Raw genomic sequence first — 21139 nt, forward strand, 5'->3', positions numbered from 1 at the left:
AGCGCTAAACAGCACTTCAGTCCCCCCTTGGAAGTGGCTCGTGTATTTTAGTTTTAGTATTTCTGTGTAAGCCTAGAAAGGATTTGAGTAAGTAGAAACTCCTCCTCACATAAAAGTTACCATCAGACTGACCATCGATAGGCCTTTAAATGTCATACCTATGAATGTTTTTTCCTTGCCAGTATTTGCGTGCGCATATGTGTATATCTGTAGTATTTAGTTTGCAGCGTGTTTGTGCGTGCACACCTGTACATATATATACATATGTATATACATACCCTGTTTTTGCCCAGTAGAATGATGCCAACCTGTGTGTAGAGCCAAAAAAACTTAAAACTATACAATGCTTGAGATGCTGCATTGTTTTTATTATATTTTTTTTTTATATCGGATGAATTGCAGGATGTTTACAGATGCTTATTAATATTTAACTTATACAATGGAGTGGCAGGATGTTTATGATTGTCAGCTAAAGAATTGTATACGATTCTGGGTGAAATTTTGGCTTTGTTGAAATCCTTGGCAAAACTCCCATTGATCTCACTGGGGCCAAGATTAAACCCCTCCGAATCTATTGTTTACTGGCTATTTTCCTACTGTGATCATTTTTTTAAATGAGTGAAATGTATTTATCTTTTTCCCAATGTGAAATCTGCAGTTGCTATTTGGATTTTTCTGCAGAACCTGCAAACTACAATACAGGTGGGAATATATGCCTCAGAGAATGTACAGAATTTTTCATTGGTCTGGTCCTTGAATATGTCTAAGAAAATACCTTCTAAAATAACTTTTGTAAGATTTAATATAGAATCTTCTAAAAACAGATCACCTTTCATACCTCTCTCCACGAAGAGGGCATGCAACATGGCAGGTGAAAATGAAGGATTATTTATTGATAAATAAAAAGTAGTCTTGTCTATTTTGTATACCTACTGATTTCATACAGCTCACCTGGCTCTGCAGATCTGGAACGAGACACTTGAAGTACCTTATCCAAAAGTACCTTGTCAGGGAAAAAAAAGGTGATATGGTACACGGCTTTAAACTTCTCAAGACATGGAGGTATCTTCAGAGACAGTCTGTAGAATGATTCTTTTAATAATTCACAGATTAATAAAATTATGAAAATATTAAATGTTAAGGCAAATCAGACAACTGCTTGTTGAGAGACAGAAGGATCAGTTCTTTAATAGCACCAGGGAGGAAAAATACCTTAATGCAGTGCTTCCTAAATCCCTTTCCAGGATATTTTTTCATTGTGTATGTTCTAAGTATCTTCTTCTGGTAAAAAGACAAAAGGCTGTGAAACAGCCAAGTAGATGCATCTTAATTTCTTCAGCTAAGGCTAAAAATATCATTTTCAAACAAGAGCTATCATGCACTTTGACATATATGTGTCTCGAACAGGTAAGTTTGTATTTTTCGTAGATAGTCATCCCAGGGATGCAGTAGGATTTGTAAAATGAAGTAGTTAGGCCAGTGTTACCAAAAGCTGAAGATACAGCAAACCAGCCATACCCCCCCCGTGAGGCTTTTTCTGAAGACATCCGTGTGGAATGCCCACCACTCCCAGGAGTCTTTTGCTGTAATTTTGTTTTAAGAAAGGATCGTATTCAGATCCTACTCTTCCCTTTGCTAATAAGGAAGGAAGTATGCACCTTGGTTGAACTTTCCAGGAGATTGTTGGCTATAGAAACAGACCTCAAAAGCATAAACAGTCGAGGCAATCAGTAGCGTCGTGGAGGATGCACAGGGCTCTGCCCGGGCTCACTAGTCTGCTGATGCAGATCCAATGTCAGATTCGGGGGAAAAAAAGCTCCTATTGTGCTCCGGCTGCGGTCAGTGGCAAACCTCCATGGTTATTAGTGGGAGCTGACGGGCACCCAAGTGAGCAGACGGCTTTCCTTTTGCATGTTGGTTATCTTTCTGTAATTCTAAGCAGGACTGGAGTTCAGGACACACCATTATTTCTCTAAAAGGCCAGGACGAGTAGAGGAGATGGGAGGAAATGAGGAGGGAGCGGCTGGAGGTCGGGATTCTGCCTCTAGTTTCCTGCCGCGGAGCTGGTGCAAGACTGGGGGCAACTCAGTTAACCTTTGTGTGCCTCACTCTCTCCGCCCGTTGGAGTAAGGACGCGTCCCACCTTTGTACAGCCCCCCGAGACCTATAGGAGAGCAGTGGTATATAGGCGGCTAAGTTTTACCGACACTATTATACGTAGTATAAATAAATGACTTTTGTCCATAACACCGCAAATATTGCTTTTCCTAGCTTCAGTTCTGACTGTTTGATGACCTGCTACATTCTGGGTAGTCGGTTTTGAAGCTTAGCAATCGCGCTAGTACTTACAATTACACACATAGCGGGCTCTGTTTGCTGCAGAAAAGAGTAAAACTTTAAACTGCCTGACAAAACTTGCCAATGAAGTATATCTAACAGAGCAGGGGTGTAACTTTTGGCTTTATTTACTTGTAATAATGGTAAGGAACAGTGAATTTTGTTTGTTTACATACTGTTTACAATGGCACAGTTTTATTTTTAATATATAAAAAACAATTGAGGTATTTATTGCATATACTATTTTAAAGATGTTTTATGTGTTTTCACCTTTGGAATATATTGTTACATTTTCTTGTACAGATAATTTGGGTGGCTTTGTTAATATAGTTAGTAATTTTTATGACTACTAAGTGACCAGTTTTCCGTGCCTTTTTATTGTTGGATGCATGATTACATATTTATTATTGTATGGAAGTCACTGAGATGTGTATTTTTGTATTCTGCTGGAAGCAATGGTTGATTTTATTGTACATGATAAGAGATGCCTTCCATAATGGGCACTCGTATGAGATCTTCCTTCTCAAATAAACAGAATGCATTCAATGTATATAAGTCCGTGAACTTTTTCTGTGTCTGGAAATCAGTGGAAATCCTTGACCATTGTGACACTGAATTTTAGATGTTACCCGCTCAAAATGTGGGCTGCTATCAATGTCAGCAAATCCAAACCAAAATTCCCCATTGAAATCGATACAATGGCAAGTCCTTGGGACAGTGCAAGCCTTTGTAATTTAAAAGAAAACTCTCGATGTTGAAACTAAATAAAATTTGGATGAGTGACTATTAAGCATGATTTCTATTCAGTCTGCCACACACTGCATGGAAATTGTTTTAAATTACAGGCCTTGAATACAGCTTTTAGACACACTATGTGGCTACTTGCAGGCCCACATGTAACGTGTAAGTAGGTCACTGTGCATGTAGGTGTTTACATTTGCAGGGATCTTCTGCTAGACCCTGCTGGCATACGGCATATTAAATGTAAAAATAGATTTACATCTGCATCCATAGTAACAACTGTCATTTAAAACAGGATACACAGCAGTGCCCATTTTTTCCAAGGTAAGCGGCAGTAAAACAAACACGTTTTTCCTTAGTAATATATCCTGAACCTCTCTAACAGCGACCCAGATAGATAAACACTCATGTGAGTTGACTCCGTGCCAGAACCTGAAGACCGAGGGCAATTCTGCAGGCAATCATCAGCTTCTGTGTTGTAGGTCAGTGAGCTACTAGGCTAGTGCTTAACACAAGATGTGATGTGAAAGTAACTACAATCAGAGGCATATACAGAAGGAAAAATACAGCGTATAGGAAGCTAAGTCAGTTGACGAAGGCGATCATCTTGTGGTTGGGATCCTGTTGTCCCGAAGTGATCGTATGTGGGAGAGGCATTTTTACGGATAACCTAGAACGCTTCAAGGTCAGAGCTGGCGGTTTTAACACACAGTGAATTCCGGGTGCTTACAAATCTCTTCGGATTGAAACCTGTACTTTAATTTTGGGAGTGTTCCATGTGCATTCTATTTCCTTAACTAATCTGAAATGGTTGTCGTAAAGCATTGGCATAAATGGGACACTCCATTAGGAGAAATAGCTAATGAGGTAAAGTAGAGGACACCACTGGCGACATTTGAGTCGCAGGATTTGAGGAGACTGGGTATGATGGTGGTGCGATACCGTGCACTCTCCAGAATTGCTGCTAGCAAGGAAGACTTAACAGAAGGTAGGCTTCCCCTTCATCTTGCCTGAATGTTAGATTTGTGTGAATAAGAAGCCAAAGAATGTTCAAAAAAGTGGCTGCATTATAAGCCTTAACTTGGGAGATGCACTTGGGGAAGTTTTTAATAATTCTGAGAAGAGTTTGCTAAATGGGTGAACTTCATAGCACAATATCTTTTTAGTACCTGTGGTGTATAATAAATCTGTTCGTGCCAGCGACACTGAATGCTGGATGATAAAGACTTTGAAACCGTGCTAACTTTTAACTCCCATGGCTAAATTCAGTAACGGCTGAAAAAAAGAAGGCGGTTAGGCAGGAAAGAGTTTAAATCAGAAGTCCCAGAGCAAATCCCTAGAAGCAAATCTAATAGAGTTCTTGCCCAGAGAGTTTATCAGAAAGGGCTGTACAGATGTCTAAAACACAAAATCTAGTAGCAAATTATGTAAAGAGTTGGGATGGAGCGAAAAACTACAAGGGCAAAAATGAAACTGATGGCAGTATGAGCAGCTCCTTCAGTTTATGTTAATATTAGAATATTCAAATATTAGAATAGTACAATATTAAGATATTAAAATATTAGAATACTACAATATTAAAATATTAGAACAGTGGGCACAGCAAAAAGTGGGAAAAAGAAAATTATTTTACAATGATGCCGTTCAGGCCACTGAAAGTTTGTGTTTAGATTAAAATCTGCCCCTGGCCTGGAAGCAAGATGTGGGCGGCAGCCCGAACTGGTTGTGTATTTAACTAGTTGTTTGTACCGTTTCCTCTGGAGTTATTACAGGCCGTTTTCTAACTATATAACTGCAGTTCTGATCATATTTATAAGGATACTTTTAGGATATAAAATAACCCGTGTCAGCAGAACCACGGCTTTGATCGTTCCCAGCCGCCTAATGGCGGGAAGGCATCAGGGATCGAATCTGTACTCCAAGCACGACAAAACACGCGGAGCGGGGCAATGGCTTCTGTCCTGGCCTAAGGCACAAGAGATGAGTGAGGGCAGCAGCTGCCCCGAGTCCTCTTTTAGCTGAGAAGCGAGGGGATCTACACGGAAGTGCATCTTTCTTTTTATAGAGGGAGAGACGGATAGATGTCACGGTGATGAAATGGGACATCCTGGGACGTGGCAGATGCCTCGTCGAGGCAGCAGGGTTTCTGCTCGGGCTTTAGTTTCCATTTCCTTTCTCTGACAGCAGCACACAGCTGTGCCCACGCTCGCCCCTCTGAACTCATCCCTCCACTCTGCCCTTTAGCTGTTATTTGCCTCTCCCATATCTCAAAGCTTTCAGCCCTTCTCAGGTGCCTGTCATCGTTTCCCAATTACACTTTGCCAAACGCAATTTCCTTTCTTCAATTTCATTCTGAAAAAAAATCTGCCTGCTGCCTAGCGACGTCAGCGTAGCAGCAGATATACGTTCTCCTGGTAATCACGCTATCCTCTGACTAAATCGGTTCATTAATTAAAAATCATATATGTAATACTTCTGAATTCCTAACACACTGCCCCTGGTAATAATAATCGACTAATGGCGTAGCTATTCAGCGAGCGGCGTGTTTGCTCTCACCCTGAGGGAACGCCGCTTTGCTGAGACTTCCTGGGCACCGCTTCTCCGACCTGCTGTTGAAGCCATCAGTTCATCTGTTGAAGGTCAAGTCAGCAAGTTTTCACAAAGGACCCTGTAAGGAGTATAAAACTATGTGCTTCTGATTTATGCTTGATGACTTATTTTCCAGCTAACTTTGCTTAAAAGCATGAATTCAGTCCATTAGAAACATTAATGGGCTATTTTCAGATGAATAAAAATGAAGAACGTGCAGGAGTAGTCGAAGATGCCATGGAGCTGCTTCCAAAAGACAGTTTGTTTGGAATTGGGGGAAGGCACTTATTTAAGCATAGTAGGTTCACAAGTTAGTTACTCCAGAATACCTGCACAAAGAGCTTGGTAGGTAATGGTTTCAGGCCATCCTTTCTCCTTTCCCAGCTTCTACAGACACCGGCAGGAGCAGGTGGGTTCTGGGGTCACCTCCTCATCTGAGACAGAGTGCAGATCGGGAGGAGGGTGCCTTTACACGGAGCTGTGTAAACAGAGCTTTGCTAAAATTAAAACCCATGCACTTAAAAAAAAGTGTGTTATGAAGTGGGTTTTTCTTCTTTAAGCGCTGACTTTCTAAGGCAGTGAGCTTCACGTGATGCTGTTCTGTCATTCGGTCTCTCTCGCTTCCTCTCTTCTGGGCCTCCACCTTCCATGCCACCACGTTTTGTGTCCCTTCTCTCAGGTAATCTGCACGCCATAAACCCAAGGACGTGTTGGTACCAGAGGGACACTTGGGATCACAAGGTGGGAGAGCATCAGAGAGCATTGATTGCCTCATAAAATCCAGTTGAAATCTGAAATAATTTTTCCAGATGCCAGTTGAAGTCATGAATAAAAATCAAACATGTTCCTTAAAGAGTTTGTAAAAGAATTAGACAGCTAAACCAGGGGAGATGGAGTAGACAATACCTATGCCAGCCCTGCTCCACCACAGCATCAAGAAACGAACAGTATGAATTTTACAGTTTCAGTGTAAAACCTTGCCAGAGTTATATTAGGAAGGTATATAGTGCTTTAGAAATCAAATGTCTTCAGTATGAAAATTTTCAATGCAATTTCATCTCCCTGTGGCCACTCAGCCATGAAAATGATTACTCTGTAATTCCCAGAATCTCGAGCCTATTTAAAATATTGATAAGAAGATTAATTAAATCTTCCAAACATTGTGGAAAGAGTAGCCTGGGCAAATAAGCCTAAATTCCTGAAAAATACAATAACGATTAATTATGTCAGTACAATCAATCACCACTTATTTCTCAGTCAATAAGAACCATAGCTAATGGCTGACTAAGCTCAATTAAGGTTTGATGAAGTGCTAGTTTTTAAATAGAATTTAAATTATTAAACCATATCATTTGCCAGCAGGATCAACAATAGGTCACGGGTTATTTTTTATGCACAAATCCCCTCTGAAAATGTATATATTTTGAGATATATGTACATATCTTGAAGGCAAGATTCAACGTCCTACATTTTCTTAGATGACCAGTCAATCTGGGATTTTGTTAAAGACTTTTTCCCTTGCTGGATTAAATGGAGAAAAGCCTGGAACAGAAACCCTTGTGATTCTTTTACATCTGTTAAACTAATACCTAGTTTGAATGCATCTGATATCCAGACTAATCCCTGGGGAAGTGTCAAGAAAAAATATTTTCCCTCAATTTAAAGAGCACTCTTATCCTCAGTAGAGGATTGCAACTTGTGGGAGCCTGACCATCAAACTACCTTTAGGTTGGTAGAAGGTGTTTGCCTGGGAAGAAGAACAGTGATGGAAAGATGCTACATGAAATTTTACCAACCCATTAATGTTCCCATTCTGGCTGCCAGGCTCACTTGTTGCTGCCATCAGGTTCCCACCTTCCACATTAAACACAGAAAAATGAGAATTTTAGAGTCCATGCCACACTAGCATTCTGCTGCAGCTCAGCCTTAGGCACTGGGTGATCATGGCACCTAAAGCACCATTGAGCATAAGGAGCGTATAATGATGCTGTTGCAATTTCTTGTTGAGAGTCCTTTACTATTTCACCAAAGCTTGGTTTGCTTTCAATAGTAATGGAATTTTTTTTTTTTTTTGGTGGTTCAAAACCTTTAAAAAAATACTTGAACTTTTTCTTTTTGCATTGACTCTTTTTACTGGCCTAGAATGGAAGTAACTCTCTTTTAAGATACAAAAATCACAACTGCTAACAGGACTTTCCCAGAAGACATTCATATATCCCAGGTAAAATGCAGTTTCTCTTTCTGAATCTCGTCTTTACTTTTTCTCTTATCCTCCCCTTTTGACAGGCAAAAATAAAATTGGAGCAAATAGTCTGTTGATGACACCACACTTTGCAGGGCAGCTGCATCTCCTACCTTCCATTCTCCTTTGGCCCCCGGTGTCTTTGGGGGCATCCAAGACTGGTGGTGTCTCTTTCTTCAAGCATATGACTGTCATTTTATGGAATTGTTGAAGTCTTTTTTACTGGACTGAGCATGGAGATCATAGAATCACAGAATCACAGAATCTTTGGGCTGGAAGGGACCTTTAAAGGTCATCTAGTCCAACCCCCTGCAAGGAGCAGGGACATCTTCAACCAGAGCAGGTTGCTCAGAGCCCCGTCCAACCTGACCTGGAATGTTGCCAGGGATGGGGCATCTACCACCTCTCTGGGCAACCTGTGCCAGTGTTTCACCATCCTCACTGTGAAAAATTTCTTCCTTAGATCTAGTCTAAATCTACCGTCTTTTGGTTTAAAATCATTACCCCTTTTCATATCGCTACAGGCCCTGCTAAAAAGCCTGTCCCCATCTTTCTTATAAGCCCCCTTGAAGTACTGAAAGCCTACACTAAGGTGTCCCCAGAGCCCTCTCTTCTCCAGGTTGAACAACCCCAACTCTCTCAGCCTGTCCTCATAGGAGAGGTGTTCCCTCCATCTCTGTGGCCCTCCTCTGGACCTTCTCCAACAGGGATGGGGAAATGCACTTCTGAAAACACAGATGATATTGTTTCAATATACAGAATTAATCCTTAACTTCTGCCATTGCTGAGTTGAAAATAGAGTCTCCAATGGCTCATACTCATGATCACGTCATAGGGTACCACATCAGCTGAGCTGTGGTAACTGCATCTGTCACAGCAAGTATGAAGCAATTCAACTACATCATTATGAAAGAAGTTTAAACTAAGGTACAGCAAGGGCATGCACCCAGATAGTTTTCATTTATTAACTTGATCCTGTGCCTAAACCATCTGATATATCATCTCTAATATTCATGAAGTGAGTACAATATTCTGTTATTTTGCTGCACCACAATAAATAAAACCCGATATTCCCCGAATTTATCACAGAATAGCATGATTTATCAATCAGACACATCACTAGTGCAAAGTGTACCTTTTAATCCTCTGTTGTATGCTGAAATGGATGGGGTTTCACATTTCCTTTAAAAGCTGGCCACCTAGTGCTTGCAAAGCTTAATCACAGTGAGAAACCTACTGCAAACAGCTTGGTTTGCTCCCTCACTTGCACTCCCTTTAATCCATGGACCTGGCTCACCGACTTTTCAAGACATACTATGCTATAGTGCAACTTAATAGAAATTTTAGGTAGTGATTTCACATGCCTGTTCCCTTTCTTGCTCTCTGCTACTTAGCTCCAGTACCGTCTGTTAGACCTCTCTGTCAACCAGGGTAACTCCCTAACGCGGTCAAGGAGAGGCAATGACCACCACAACTTGTAGGGATCTGCTGGGTTAATGAACTAAACAAAGTGATAAATGGATCTAGCGCCAGGACTAGCCCAAGGAGGAGGTAGTACTGGCAGAAAAGAGGAATGACAAAAGGAAAAGAGAGCACAATCTTCCTCTTTCACCACCAGCAAGCTGGCAGAAACTGCATCCTCAGGTTCACCAGAGAAGAACAGAATTAAGGTAGAAAGACTGACAACTCGTCCTTCTGCAGAATGACACCGAAGCACTATTAGCAGAGAGAAAAAGCCCCAGTCCTTTACAAGTGCTATTAAAAAAACATGAGCTAAGTAGTTTCCATACTGGAATGTGACATCTCTAAAGAAAGCCGAAAAGCATAGCTTGGAATGTTGTTACTAATTCTGTAGCTGTCCAATTTGACATGCAACCGCTGTCCCAGGAAGACACTTTATCCCAGCATTTTGCTGGAACTTTCCTTCCTCCCCACAGTGAGACAGAGAGAGAAAAGCCAACAATTTGCAGTCATTAAAGATCCTGTGGCACTTTTCATGGTGTATCTAAATTCTAGTGATGGTCAATCCTGTTCGAATTTTGCATTGGATAGATTGGATAAATCTCTTGGCGATCTCAAGTGAGAGGTGAGTTTGGGGCTTTTTGTGCATATGTAAGAATGGTAAATACTGAACTATTCAGCCCTGTATATGGTATAGCATTGCTAAATTCAGCCCTGCATGGCTGCCACTATATTGGACAACATTCTCCTTTTTTGCACAGGTTCAGCCTTTCAGTTAAAGCGAAAAATCAGTGATTTTTCATTCTAATCTGCTTTTAGAGAACTGCAGAGCTTTCACTTTCATTAAAAAAAAAAAAAAAGAAATCTAACGCTAGCCAGAGGATCAGATCTGTATAACTAACACATACATTTGTAGAAATCCTGTCTCTCAGAATGTAAAACTTGATAAAATTATCAAGAGTCAGAAGTTATAAATAAATGTTTCTATATTTGGTCTTCATTGATTAATGGGCACTTTAATGTAACATCTTTTGTTAACTACCATCAGAGACAGAAAATGGGCTGGACTGTTGTATCTGGCATAGAAATGCTGACATTTCTATGGTGTTAGGAAATCTAACAGAAGAAGAGGTCTAAATGAGCTTGTTTTGGTCACAAATTTCAGAAAATTACAGAAAGACTCTGCACTTTAAAGCAAGCTTTGCATTCTTCAAGAGAAATGTGTCTAACTATACTATATACTGCTGCATGTGTGTGCTTTGTGCAGCTTCTTGTCATGTATTTCAAAGGAGACCTGTTATGTCAAACTGACTGAATGTTTTGTCACTGGTAAAAATAGTACATACATGGATAGACAAAAAATCTGTAACCGTGCTCCTCAATGCTTTGTCCTGCTGGCAGAACTTTACTTTTGACTTAGTATCATCTCACATTGTTTCCGAATCATCCATGGTAAAAGGCTGTTGCATGAAGAGAGGTGTGCATGATCACACTTCAGGTGAATGTTGGAGAGTTTTTCATGTAATGAATATAGTCCAAAACCCACCAGCAGTCCTTTATGTACACACAGTACATTGGTGCTTTTGAATTAGGTTTTTCTTTCTAAGTAATTGAGTCGTACTTTACAACGATCCGTACCCCACCACCTCAGGACTGCTCTAGGTCACTGTGTGTGGAAAATTTATGAAGCGCTTTGGAGCAGAGGGAGGAGGGTGCAGTGCAGGTACCTTTAAATTCACTTTCTGCCTTCTCCCAGATGCTTCTGAAGACTGAGGGACCATAATGGTCTGTCTACGTGGCACTCCCTTCCTCAGTCCATAACGTGAGCAGCAGTCTTAGCTCGGATAAGCCTCCTTCACCTGCCGTGTGCATCATTATTTTTCCTGCACAGAACCGGGAAATACCCACATTACTTTATTTTAATGCAAATGAGACATTGTCCCTAGCACGATTTGTATTTTTCTGTCACACACACATATATATGGCCCTCAGAAATGCCATTTAGGCATGATAAGTCACAATTTATTATTTAAACTAATTATAGATATTGATTTCAGTTTTTTAATGATGTCTTAAAATGTGTCAGCTATAAACCTGAAACTTAGAAACTCAGCCTTAACACAGTCAATATATATCAGTCTCTTCAAGTGCATTTACATAGCTGATTATCCTCCCCGGCACACCTGAGATAGAAGGGGACAAAAGGACAAAATAAATGCCTTGAATTACATCCCCCCCCCCCCCCCCAAAAAAAAAAAAAAAAGGCTATAATCTGTACTCTGGATCCTGGCACATTTCCCATTTCTCAGGTTTAGGCTCTTCCCCCATCACATACCAGCTATCAGGAGTATCAGGAGTGGGCTTGTGTGTTCTAAGGCTGTGCCTCATAAAAACCCTCTATTTTTTTTTGTGACAAGGAAAATCAGCCATTCAAAGCTGCAAAGCTCCAAAGGGTTCACCCTTTGGATGATGAAGGAGGCAGGAGGAGAAAGTGTGCCTTCAGGCAAACCTGCCTTGCCAGAGCCTGAGAGAACGATGATCAGAAGACAAAGCATTAGACTATTTCCTAAAAAAAAGCCACATGCAAACTCCTCAGTGATTCTTCCGAAACCCTAATGTTCTTCCCCACACAAACCATTCATATCAATCAGTTTTCAACCACCGAAAAATGCTTTCAATGCCCTGAAAAATCAACATAATTTTGCCGATGAATAAGCTAAATCAGATTAATGTAACTTCATTTTCTGATATAAAAATGATAAAGTTAGGCTTGTAGGGGAAATGAAATCCATTTCCATTTTTCTCCTTTGGTATGATATGTTTTAGAAGGCATGTTACTAAAGAATCCATCATCAGTACATTATTGTAACTTAACCTTCAGTGATTTTATTATACTCTTAACTTCAGCTCATAAAGGATCAGATGGTTCTACAGTTATTATCGTGGACTTTTTAGCATAAAGTAAAGAAATATCGGTATTATAGAGGCTTCAGCCACTAATTTCTTTCCTGTACCCCATCTTCACTGCCCCTAAAGAATAGAAAATCACAGCTGGTCAATCCTTACCTAACTTTTAGTAGCAGGAAACCACTTAAGAAACTTTTTGACCGCAATCTCACAAGACAACCACCTTGCAGAGGCGGGCCTCAACATTTCCATGTATTCAAAGCTGATGAAATTAAAAGCTGCTGGTAATTCTGGAAACTTTTTGGCAGATAAAGAAAAAAAAATTAATACTTTTACAACACAGGCTTCAGGATCAAATTCTGACTTATCTATAGCACATCTGCTTTATTATGCAGCATGTGACCTGGGCAATTATCTGAAAGCAAATATTAATTCTTATTTTCCATTTGTTTATAGATAGAACAGAGTCTTATCAGTTGTAAACGATGACACATTGTTAAAGTTCAAACAACCTGATTTTAATATACTTTTTTTTTTTACATTTTCAAATATTCCTAATGCACTTTCTTGCAACTGAGCGAGCAGACAATGGATTATTTCCCTTTCAAGTGATGAAAAATGTTTGGGGTTTTTTAATATATAAGTTTCCACAGCTTTAAAGCATCAGTGACCACAAAGAAGAGATTTTCCTTTCAACAGACTTAAAAATTATTTTTCTTAATTACAAGAATACCTAATACAACATTGGTACGTGGTCTACAGTAATACATGGTCTTACCAAGATGTATAATTTTAAGCTACGTTTGACTCTTGAAAAACTCAATTTACTGTCACAATCAAGTGAGCTACAACTGTTGATAATACCGTGTAACATTTTTGTTGCTCTGCAACAGGGACTGTATTTTCTGTATGTCACGTTTTTGCAGCAAAGAAATATGAAGACTTGTTCTTAGGAGCTACAGTCAGCTCCATTCATGTGCTGTCTTACTAGTCAATGCAAAATCATGGAGCTGCTTCTTCCAGAAAGTGCCACGCTTGCTTTTTTCCAAGCTGCACATTGACTTAATGACAGAATATTATAGACATTACTGTGATCATTATCCACATATCTCTAGATGCAGAATTTTAAAAAATCATTCCTATTTAGACTCAGGCGTCGTTTATCATTACCCTGCCCATCCCATTACTGATCCAACAGACTCCAGATGCTGTACTCCATACCTCAGGAGTACACGGGGTAATCACCCCCCCAGATACTTTAGCTAAACTAGATGTATTCTGGAAATACATTTCAGACGTTGTTTATATTCTACATTTCTGCTCTGACAGGCGTCAGTGACAGCTGAAAAATTTAACTTCTTTGGTTCTCAATAGGTTGTGTAAACGTAACAGTTCTGAGCTGAGAAATTTTCCTGGAAAAATTCATTGGGAAAATGAAATAGCCTTCAGCAAAGGTAGCTCAGAAACAGCTACTCAGAAATCTTACGGCAGTCGGGAAGAACTCGCAGTATTTCTTTCCACCATTTCTATTCTTTGTCTCATTCTGGCCAAGATTTTCCACCTTCAAGCAGTGATTTTCAAAGAGGTCCTTGGAAAGGAGTGTTACTGTGGCCATTTTTTGCAATGGCAGCCCCCCGGGGTAATAATTCCCTCTCTCACACATAAGGCTTTTCAGGATTCTGTGTAGCACAGTGAGCTTTTATACAACCACGTGGATGGAGGAGTGAGGCACTCCCTAGTTTGTCTTAGGTGATTGACTGCTTGTCGCTCCTAGTTTTTTTTTTTTTGAGAGAGAGAGAGAACTGAAAATGAAGTTTGGGAGAAGCTGTGAGTACTTCTAGTATTGCTGAAAAGGTGTCACCAAGCAGTATAAGGATTTGGAAGTTCCCCTCAATATTTTGATGGAAAAGACAATAATGCTTTCATTAAAATGCACTCATGTTTAAAGAGCATTTCTTTTATATGCTGAATCAGGGACGAAAGGAAATAATCTCCGAGTACATGGCAACACTGAGAAAATTAAGAATCAGGGAGACTTAAATGACACACAACAGCAGTTATTTGTGTGGGGAATGTAAAAGCAGACAATCCAAATGGACATATTGATTGAGACTGTCTTAAACCTTAAACATATGCTCATTACTAATTCTGAGGCGAAGAGCACATTTTAAAGTATGTTGCAGCAGCGCACAGCAAACTGCCTAACAAATCCACCAGGAATGAAGAAGAAAGCACACCATGAACAGCACATTAGATTATTTTCATTGTGGGAAAAGACTCACAATGCAAACGGTTTCCAGTTCAAGAATAAACTCTGTAAAAACAGCAATAAACTGGGCCATGCATAGAAAATAAAAAGGCCAATGAAAAGCAAAGCAACTGCCATAAAATTCATTTGGAATCCAGATGGTAAGAGGATGGGATTCACCAAGACTGCAGTAGCATCGCCGCAGTCTTTGAATTTGAGAGAGAAAATAGGAGTCAGGTTTGTTTACATGTGGAAGGAACATGATTTGAAATGTCACTCAGTTCTCCAGCAGGAGTATTAGAGACTACTTAAATAGATGAAGTTGCAGAAAATTTAAGTACCACTAAGCATTTACAAGGGAATTCAAAGTTCCCTGGAGTTACCACAGTTGAAGTAACGATGGTATATGACATCTCTGAGCTTTAGGTTGGAAACAAAAGTGTACAGAGGGTATAGTATCTGCGGATGTAAGAAATAATGAGATTTATCCTGCAACAGAAATTATCTAAACTTTTGAAAAGAGCAACTGATGCCTTTTATGATGATACCATAACCATAAACTGTAGGAAGGCAAAGGTGCAATTTTTTTTACAAACTTGTCTGATACCTTTTCCAAAAATACATGAAAAGGGAAAAAAACCTGGAACATTGCAATAATTCTGCAATAATGTTTAAGGTTACATTCAGCAAACTCATCCCCCGAGCACGGCTAGTTCTGACAATGACGGGGGCTCTCCATATTGGTGTTGACCTCAATATTACCAATTACCCAGTAACGATCTTTTACCTAGTTGAGAAGATGTATTTGCCTCATTATTGCATTTTTGGCAAGTTCATCCTAACATAAATTCATACAGAAATATGGACTGAAGACAGTGAGACCGTGCATTATCTGACAGCAGACATAAGAGTTTATTTCAATCTAATAGTGTGTTGTCTACAGTAACTATACCTTCTGGCTAGCAGGCATACACAAGCAGATACTATTAGGTATTGCTGGCATGCACTGTTACTTGAATAACAATAACCACAAAACTAGCAATGAAGGACACCCTGAAAAACTCCCTCAAGGGTTTAAGTATCATCATTGATCCTTAAGGAAAAATTCATTTATTTAATCAGCTCTTTCTAGCAATAAATATGTGCACAAATCACACGGAAAAAGCTGAAGAAATCCATAAGGAACACACAGCAGTACAGTTACATTCTTCCCTGACAGTATTCAGTTATTGAGAGGGCATTTGACCATCTTCTGATTGAACAGATTGGCACTGGAAGTCCCGGATCTTACTGGTTCCACCAAAACTTTCTACAGAAGCTTAAGCCATGATCTGGCTGTGGCCACTGGCCAGAAATCCAACCAAGCTGTCTGCTTACTGTAGCTCAGCTGACTGGCTATCTAGCTCCCTGGCAATATGCCGACTGCTCAGTTGGTTTCTTGGCTCCCCAGGCTTGTCAGCTGGCAAAGAAATAGATTGTTTCATTCTTGCCAGAAAGGCTGCAGAGCCAACGCGTTTTGTTCCAGCGCTCGATGAAACAAAATATTGACAAGCTGGAATTTCCTGCAGAATAAAAATTTTGCTTTCCAGCCAGCTCCAGTTATTATTGTACGCTCTTGTGTAACACAGTGACGGCATTATCGCATCCTCTAAGTAAACACAATGCACAGAAAGGATGTGAATCCAGAGAGCCTTCCAAGCCTTTGGATAAGAATCTCGTAGCATCTGAAACCTTCTCTATGGAGTACAATGCAGCTTTTGATACAGTTGGTTTGTGACACTTTCCATTTTGCGTTAAAAGGTCTATTAAGTCGGCTCTGAGAACTCATTTGTCAGCAGGACATAACTGTCCAACTGAGGCATGAATTCAGTATATAGTCTGTGGATTACGCCCTTTATGCATGTTGTTTTGGAAGATGACTTACGCGGGTTACAGATCAAACTCGAGGGAAAGAAAAAACAGTAATTGCTGCAACAGAGTTACATATATAAAGATTATTATGTTTTCACTGATGAAAAAAGGAGGTGAAATATCCATGAAGATGTAAATAAAAATGACTTCTCAAACATGTAACTGGAAACCACAGATTTGTGAAACATTCAGTGAAAAGAAACCAGAAAATGCCAACACATGATATCATAACACCATAAACCGAATCCTTGTCAGAGACAAACGCCATGGTCCAGCCCAGGCCAAAGATTCATGACAGGATGACGAATGAAATTACGCACTCAGACGAAGAGTTCCAGTTTTGTGTCCTTGGTAGGTGTGTCAAGAGTGTTTTCCAGAAGAGGCTGAGCAGGGTTGAAACAGCAATGCAAGTCAACACACGGGTATGCACTCGGTGGCAGAACAGGCCCATTTAAAGCTGTTTCCGTCCTCGGTTGTCGCTGTGCTATCCCCAGTGCCACGCTGACACATTTATTATGTTGGTGAATTGGATCAGCAAAAAGGAAGGAAAGCAGGTTGTTTTCTAGTATTTTCAGTTCGATCTCATTTACTGCTTGATTTCACAGATGTTCATGCTGGCAGAGTCCAGAAGCTGTGCAGACGTAGAAGCACGTAGCTGGGCTGGGGAGCAGAAGGGTATGTTATAAACAGATAAGCCACTAAAAGTCATTCATGAAGTTATTACATTATGAGGTTTAGATTTTTTTTTTTGCGGGGGGGAGGAATAGTACCAAGCATGGCAGATCCTTCCCAGCTTGCTGCGAAGGGATCAATGGAAAGACTAACCCAGGTTTTGAGATAAGAAACATATGCTATGCCTCCTGTTAAAGGTAGAAATACAAAGACTATAAATTACCTATGTGCCTTTGAGAAGGCAATCCGTATTGTTATAAATTACATCATTGTAGCTTACTGGATGTAATTTAAAGTCTTGCCTGAACTTAATAAAGCTTTAGTTATAGAGGGACATATTTCAGAGGTAGTATCATTAAAAAAAAACCCTCCACTGACAGAATCATGCAACTGTGTAGTTTTCATGTACAGAGAAAAAATTCTAAGTAAGGGACTAGTAAGAAAATGGATAGAAAATGGCCATAAAGTCACAGACTAGTTCTTCATCTCCTTTTATAGAACTGGCATTCAATACCTTAGAGAGATGACATACAAGCCAGTCTGAGATAAACTGTCATCAAGTTGCTCCAAGCCAGCGATCCCGAAAATATCAAGCTTAAAAGACAGGTGCAGACAGACACTCAGGATACTACCAGGGACATGATAATATTTCTGACAAAAAGATTCTAAAGATGCCCATTTTTTATACAGAAAGAGCAGGTAGAAAACGCTACAGGTGCATGGCCCTGTCCAGTCAGCTTTGCCTGATGCTGGTTCCCCTCATCGGGTCTGATCCTGGCCCCCACGCATGGCCTTGACACAACATCCCTGTCCCCACAGAGATGCCTGATGCCCCAGGCTGGGAGTAGTGGGACGGGCTCCGACTGGCCAGACCCTACCCTGAAAAATATAAAACTGAACAGGGCACAAAATACCACAGCCTAGAAACCAATACTCTATTTCTTCATAATTAATATAAATTTTAAGAAGCGTTGGCTGACCGGCCAAGTTTCCTGTGCTTTTACATAGGCAGTATTTACATCAATTGTAAAAAAATAAATAAATCACTATTTCAAAGCTATCCCCATTTTTATTATTGTATAAAACCCCCCATTTTTTTCTGACAAACAATGGTGTGCTGTGGGTTATATTTCATAGTTTCCTGCTGAGGGTAAGTCTTGATTTTTTTTCAAGGTTTTGGCAGGGACCCATAGGAACTCATTATTCTGAATAGTCTAAGGGGAATTACAAAACAAAGGGAACATAAAGGTTGAATTTATTTTTAAAGCATGCTTTCTCACGTTTACATTGCTTCCAGATCTATTTTGTTTTGGAATTTTTTTACTTACTGTGAGTCTTGATAGATGAGAAACAACAAAATGCTCTTAGAGAATTTTTAGCTTTCAGAAAAACTGAGAAGTGTTTTGAATGAAAGAGTTGGTCAAAGAGAGGCATTTTGCTGGTTAACCAAAGACGTGCAAACTTTTAAAAATTCTTTACTCAAATGACAGTGTATTTCCAAGGCAGACTGGTCTCAATGGGCATTGAAATGATGACTAACATGAGTTAAATTTGATTCTATTATTCATTTACTTTTTCCCCATCCCATTGGGACCTGCAGTCCCTGGGAATATGAGAAACCTTTTATTTGTCCCACTTAGCTAACACTGTGACATACTTTAGAACCAGTAATCCTTGGTTTCTTTTATCTATCAAGTCTGTGCATGGCTTGTGGGCTTTGTCGCACAGCATATTAGTTTTTAGGGTAAATTAAAATGTAGTTTATCTACCTGTTGGCAAAATGAGTAAGTAAATATGCATCCTCTGGCTTCTAAAGCATCTAAAACGATTGCACAACCTGGAAACAGCCTATGATCAAGGACGGAACGGAAATAAGACGCCGCAGCTTATGTAAAAAACAGAAGCTAGGCATAAGCAGGAATTATCCAGAAAAGTAATGGACATCTAGTAGCAATAATTCTAATTTCCACAACTCGGGTGGTGCTCAGAAGAAAAATGCAACTTATAAGAAAATCAGGGTAGGCTCTCTGTCTTTCTCCCTGCAGAATGGGCAGGTTAGACTTTGAAATTCCCCAGTACTGAAAAAGCTACAAGGCTAACATCTTTTTATGATTTTTTTTTTTCTTTTCTTGTTTTCTTCCCTACCGCCTCCCCCAGTATGCAAAGTTTTGGTTTCCTGCTCAGTTCAGCTTTAGGGGCTCTTTCTTTTCCATTTTCCAGAAGCTGTTGCAACCACATGCCACCTTGTCTGCACCTATAGTCACAGTGGAACTCTGGTTCTGTTGTTTCTCCTCCTGAGGTTCACTCTCCCATGCTGACTCTCAGTAAGACCTGTCCAGATTCTGGGAGTCTCTCTTTTTGGGAGGGACAGAGTCATTAGCTGACAGCGTTACACTATCCATCATCTATGGTTCAACACAACTCATTTGTGTCTTCGTTGTTGTCAGGTTAGTGTCTGAGGGAGCTGCTGTTGAAATGGAGTAATGTCGGGAAGCTACGTAAGATTAGTGTTTCCATGCAAATAGAAAGAAATCCCAGGCCCCAACAACATGTATGAGTAAATACACATCTCCATTATAACTCAAGAGGACTTGAAAATCAATTGCGTATTTGCTGCGGTAAATGACACACCTGATGTGCAAGAGACTCTGGCAGCACTGAATTTAAAAATGAGTAGGAAGGGCACAGGAATTTCAGACAGGGTTTGAGTCTTCTGTCTGTGCCTTGTCTGACAAAAAACAGACTCTTGCCTCTAGCCCATCTACCCTGCTGAGCCAGCCAGCCAGCTGGAAAGCAAGCCTGGCATGAGAGGCTTTCATGAGCAACCAGGAGGCAGGCCTCCGGTCCAGACTGACTAGGCAGGAAAGACCCACCTTGCACGTCAGCTCTCCCTCACACCTGGGAGGCCAGAGCTTAGCACACGACCTCCCTTTGCGGAGGCTCGTAACTACCATGCCAGGCACGGAGGGAAGCGCCAAGCGCCGTGCCACACCGCTCATCTGCCGCGGAGCGGATCCTGACCGTGACTGTGCCAAGCCACACTGTTGCTGCGGATGGGACCGCGCCGGACCGGCTGCAGATGTTCCCCGGCGGGCACGCTGAGGGAGGGGGGCAGCTCCACCCTCCACAGCCTACAACCCCCTCCGTGAGAGCGCCCGGGAAGGACCGGCTGGGTAGACCCGACGCGGACACGCAGGGGTCCCTCTCGCGGGCGGGCAGGCACAAAGCTGACTTTTGCTCCCGTGCGGGGAGCGCGGCACGCGGGCCGGCCCCCGAGCCTCCAGAGGCCGCGTAACAGCCCCCACGGCCGGGGGCGGCGCGCGAGCGGGCGCGAGCACGGACCGTGACTGCGCGCAACCGCCCCACTCCACCCTACCCTCCCCTCCACGGGGCCCCTTCCGGGACGGGCTCCAATTCCCGCCAATGGGGGCGCGGCGACAGCTGTCACGTGACCTACCTCCCGCCTCCGGAGGCGCGCGAGGCTGCGTGGAGCGGGAGGGGTGAGGGGGGGAAGCGTCGCGAGAGCGGAGGCGCGCGCCAGTGGGCGGGGCAGGAGGGGGGGCGGTGCGGTCGGAGGGGCGCTGAAGCGCGGCGGCTGCGACGGGGGTGGCGGGGCTGGGCCGGGCTGGGCCCGGGTGCTTGCTCCGTTGCTTTTGGCGGTGAAATGGCAGCGGGCGCCGGGTACTAAGGAGGCGGTCAGGTACGGGGCGCCCGCGCTTTCTCCCCCACCCCAGCCGTCCCCCGTTGCCTTAATGGGGGGCGAGGGGGGCCCGCTGCTTCCGTCCCGGCGCAGGGCGGGGGGCAGCGCTGAGGGCGGGGCTCGCTCCCACAGGTGGCCCCGCTCCCGGGTGGGCGGAGGAGGGGCAGGGCATCTTCCGCTGCCCGTCCCCACGGGGAGGAGACGCGGCTGGCGCGGCCCCCCAGCCGGCGCTCCTGTGGCCTGGGGCAGCGCGGCTCTGGGCAGGCCCTGCGGGTTCCTCCGCGCTTGAGGGGAGGGCGAGGGGCGCCCTTGTGCCGCGGAACGGAAGGTG

The sequence above is a fragment of the Phaethon aethereus genome (genome assembly GCF_964289735.1).
Source record: "Phaethon aethereus genome assembly, chromosome: 1".
Classification (NCBI taxonomy): domain Eukaryota; kingdom Metazoa; phylum Chordata; class Aves; order Phaethontiformes; family Phaethontidae; genus Phaethon; species Phaethon aethereus.